This window comes from Myiozetetes cayanensis, unplaced genomic scaffold, assembly GCF_022539395.1.
Source record: "Myiozetetes cayanensis isolate MyiCay16 unplaced genomic scaffold, myiCay2020 scf4, whole genome shotgun sequence".
In the NCBI taxonomy this organism is placed as follows: domain Eukaryota; kingdom Metazoa; phylum Chordata; class Aves; order Passeriformes; family Tyrannidae; genus Myiozetetes; species Myiozetetes cayanensis.
This window is the reverse complement of record NW_026087631.1, coordinates 13,842,856-13,847,662: the sequence shown is the minus strand read 5'-3', so window position 1 is coordinate 13,847,662 and position 4,807 is coordinate 13,842,856.

The following is a 4,807-nucleotide window of genomic DNA, read 5'->3' as shown; positions in this document are numbered from 1 at the left end:
CAACCTCCCCTGACACAGCTTCAGGCCATTCCCTTGGGTCCTGTCACTGGTCACCACACAGAAGAGATCAGTGACTATTCCTCCTCCTCCCCTCACGAGGAAGCTGTAGATGGCAATGAGCTCTCCCCTCAGTCTCCTCTTCTGCAGGCTGAACAGACCAAGTGACTTCAGTCACTCCTCACACAGTTTCCCCTCTAGGACCTTCATCATCTTTGCTGCCCTCCTTTGGACACTCTCTAAGAGCTTAATATCTTATATTGCAGTGATCAAAACTGCATACAATATTCAAGGTGAGGCCTTATCAGAACATAAGAAATTATTATTGATAGTTTTCTTACTGTGAACTCAGCAGGAAAAATGAAGGTTAATATAAAAAACTTCAGTGTTATCATTCTCTAAGAAAAAGAAACAAGCATAATATAGAAACTGATAGAACCTGATAGAACAGAATCAGTAAATAATTTCTTTGTTGTTACTGAGTTTAAAGGTGGTGTTAATCACTTTAAGAAGAGAGTAAAAGAGTTATAATAAACAATATGCTCATCTAATTGAATCTCATGTTTTGCTTATGAAATATTTAGAAGGAGATCCTAGAATTCAACCATGCAGTTTTTTCTAAATAATTGACATGACAAAATTAACGTAACTTCTTATCTGGTGATTTACTATGAGCACCTCAGAATTCTCTGCATTTTGTTACAATACAGGTTGTGACTTCATTAAGATACTGAATATTCTTGAGCAATTTGGAATATTTTATTTCTTTTCCCTCGGTGAAATCTTTGACCTTTTTTTTCATTATTTAGTTGTTTTCTTCCATGTATCAGTAGAAAGGAGTTTTTCTCAGGCAAAGAAATCTCAAAGATTGGCAAGACACTTAGGAAACAAAAATTTTTTTGTTTTATCCTGGCAGTAAGTTATAAAAGATGGATAGCCTTTTGTGGTTGGGAGGCTGGTATCAGTAGGAACAGCTCTGTGAAACGAAAAATATCAGAAGAGAAGAATGCATCAACAAGGCTGATGAAGAAGTCCAAGGGATCTGTTATAAAACTAGGTGTTGTGATTATCCACAGAATTTCATTGTTAATTCATTCCCTGGCTCTGTATTGAACCACTAAAATGGGGTCCATCATAGATATGTCTGTTCCAGAGGTGGTAAGTGCTAAAGCAGCATCAACACTAGCTCTAGTGCCACTTGACACTTGGTTTCAGCTCCACTGAGCAGGGCTTGTCTCTGTTTTGTTTAGAGGTGTAGACATAACAGGAGAGCTGCCCAAAGGCAAGCATCCAGTGACCTTTGATTTTCACCTAACCTTGCTGTAAGCCCCCAGCTCTTACAAGCCTACTCCTTCATCTTTTTTGCAATACTGTAAGATGTATGGGTGAGAAGTGCTGCTCAAATGCTAAATGCTGCCTAATTGCTATTATTAAAAACACTGCAAGGTTGGCTTGCTGGGGGTTTTCAGTGTGAGGGCCCTAATCACAGATTATTAGAGATCAGTGGGAAATGACACTGGTTCCTGTGGTGACATACTGCCTACAGAAAACGCTTTATTTTTCCCCTCCTAAACAACTAATTGTTCTGTGCTACTGCTTAACATCCTGCAATTGCAAGTACTTTCACAGGACAAGTAGTTGTTCTTTTTAGATTGGTGTGTAAGTGTGCATTTAGAAAGGGCTTAATGTGAAGCTGCAAAGAGCAGAGGAAAGTAGAAGGAAACCCAGGGGTGGCATATTCCCCTCCTAGAGAGCCTGAGCTTCCCATGCATAAATTAATGTCATTAACATTGAGTTATATATATGCAGTGTAAAGGCTAGCATCCTAACTACAGAATACTACCATGCAAATGTAGTGAATGACTGTGCAGTGTGACATGCCAGCAACCTCCTGTATATTGAACTGGATAATTCCACATAGCAAACAATAAGAAAGTTTTAAATATGTCTTTGGATTTTATCAGGTTGCAATTCTGGGATTGCCTGGAGAAAGATGCAATAAAAAAATAAGAGAGACTTATAACTGAAGCAGGTATATGCACACAGAAATAGTTTGCTACAGGATCTGTTAAATAAATGTAGAATTGTGCTAAATGTGTTTATTATGATTATTATGTTTTCCCTACTTTTGTTCTGGCTGCAGTCAGTTTTTGTACACATCAGTCTGATGGGGAGCTGTTTGGCTTCAGATAGTATCTAGACAGTGACTTCAATAGCAAGAACTGAAGGTGAGATGTTGCAGAAATTAGGATAATTAGCACTGCTGCTCTGTGTCAGCATATCCTAAAACATGATAATCTGTCAATGTGAAAGTCTTAGAACAAAATATTTTTTTAAGATTATGAACATATTACACAAAAAAGTGTATTTTAAAAAAGGGGTTTTTAAAGTTTGAAATAGCTAAGTGAAGAAATAAAGATATGTAAGTTCTCAGACAAAAGCATTACCAAGAAAAGTCTGAAGGTTCATTATATATGCTGAAAGTACAACAAAAAAAATAGTAGAAGAGCACATGCTGGTGTTAAAGGGAAAATTGTTTCCTTAGAGCAAAGTACATACAGATTCATTCGTGCCAAATGGGAAAAAATAAAAAATCTCAGTACTTGTCTTTTGTTACTGTGCTCACTTCCCTGTAATTTTACATTCTGAATTTAATGTTGTTAGACTTCGTGCTCTTGTCATAGAGAAGTTAATTGTGACTTAATGGACATGCCTTTAAGCATTCTGCAGAAGTATATGTATTGAAATTCACAAATGTGCATTCTCATTACTTCCAGTATTCTATGTTTGTAGGAAACTCTGTCTTACATTCCCACCAAATTCAGCCTGCATATTCTAATATTCTATCCTATATTCAGTACTGCTTAAGAGTGATGCCAGTGAAGCGCTAGTTCTCCAAAGCTGCACAGGTAATATTTCTATCCTCTGAAGTGGATTTTTTTACATATAGAGAAAGAATTTTTACGTATAGAGAAAGACTGTAGAGCCAGAACAACAAACTTAGGCTGATTTATCCTCCTGACAGCTGCTGTTAATTCATGAGCAGCACAGTGTACCCACTGCAGCCATGGAGAGCAGTGGTGTCACTAGGATCAAGCCAGTCCCCTTCTAGCCTTGTCACACAGGCAGTCCATCATTTTCTGGGGTAGAGCAGGGAACCTGCTTAAAATTCCAAGCAGAATACCAGTCCAAAACTTACTCTTTTTTTTTTTTCCTTGAAAGACAGATTCTGGACAGCAGATGAGTGCTAAAACACAGGCTATAGTACAGCTCATCTATTAACTTAGTTTTCCCAAAAAGTAGTGATCCTGATGTGTCCTGAAAGAGAAACTCAGAAGTTTGTGACATCTGAGACACATCAGAAACAAATTTAACAGTCTGTGCTGCATAAATAGACAGATTGATCTGCTTACCAATATTTGTTAATAGATTGAGTAGGAGAGGAAGATACTGGAAATCATCCATCAATCCCTTTGATTTCAGTAGCAATGTCCTTGCACTATGAACAAAAACTAATAGGAACTTCCATACGTATGTTGTAGGGGCACATTCCAGATAAATCATCTTAATTTTCCTCCTTCTACTGTGTTTCCTTTGTTTAAAGTTTGGTGAGAGCCTGAAGAGGGAGAAAGATAGATTGGCTGAGGAGACAAGGAGAAACCACATTTCAGGCCAGTACAAATCTTTACTAAAACAAATTGTTACACACTTGTTGAGACTGGATCTTTCATCCCACCCCTATGGACTAACTTTGTGTTATGCTAGACTTTGCTGCCCTTCAAATTCTATTTTTACCCCCAAGAGTTATACACATCTTTACAATTCCATATTGAAACAAGCAACTCATATGTTTAATTTCAGGTCTCTTTTTGCTCCTAAGAAAATAAAATTTTTCTCAAAAGGGACACCCAGTTTTCATTTGAAACTTGTGGTTCTTTCCTCTTGACTTTTTACTTTTGGTCACTGGACCATTTCTACCATGTTGTGCTGCCAGTTTCAATCTTCACATTGTGATTTATTCTTAAACATGGTGCACAGAGCCATGGCTGGGTCTTCTGGCTGGGTTTCTGTCACTAATTTATCATAGCTACAGGCTGCTATGAGCACACGCTTTGATTACAGAACTGCTTTCTATTTGCCACATGACTTCTCTAAGCATGGTTTCTTGATATCATTTCACTTCAGAAATACATATTTGTGCACCCCATTGTCTTGTGTTATAAAGGGGAATTTTTGTACAACAGATGATTTGCTCAATACTTCACTGTACCTTTTCTCCTGCATTTTCCCCTAGTTTTCTGTTATAGGTAATTAATGTGCTGAAAGATACATTTAGCTGTGGTGTCTTAGACTTGGCAATAGGAATAAAAGAATTAATATTTATGATACTAAAAGAGCAACACTGAACAATGCATTCAGAAATTTAATTTGGCCAAGTACGTTTACTAGGGAATGGTCTACAGCTTAAGAGTTATGATCTGAAAATTTAATTTGGAAACATTGCTAAGGGTATGTTTAATCTCTGTCTAACTGCAAAGCTTTCTCACATAAAAATTGCTTTGATTTTATTAGGCAGATCATGATAACAGCTGAGGTCAGCAGAGGTAGCAACTGGATGTCTACAGCAAGAGAGTGTGATCTAATGCCTTCCCAAAGGAACAGTGGAAATACAGTCTGCAGGCCAATCATCTTGATTGGTGCAGGCATTCTTCCAAGCACAAGTGAAATTTTTAAATATTAGAGGTTAGAGGCAAAGAAGGGAGATTAGAAGATAAATAGTCTTTGCATGAGATCAGGCAATTTTTTCCTA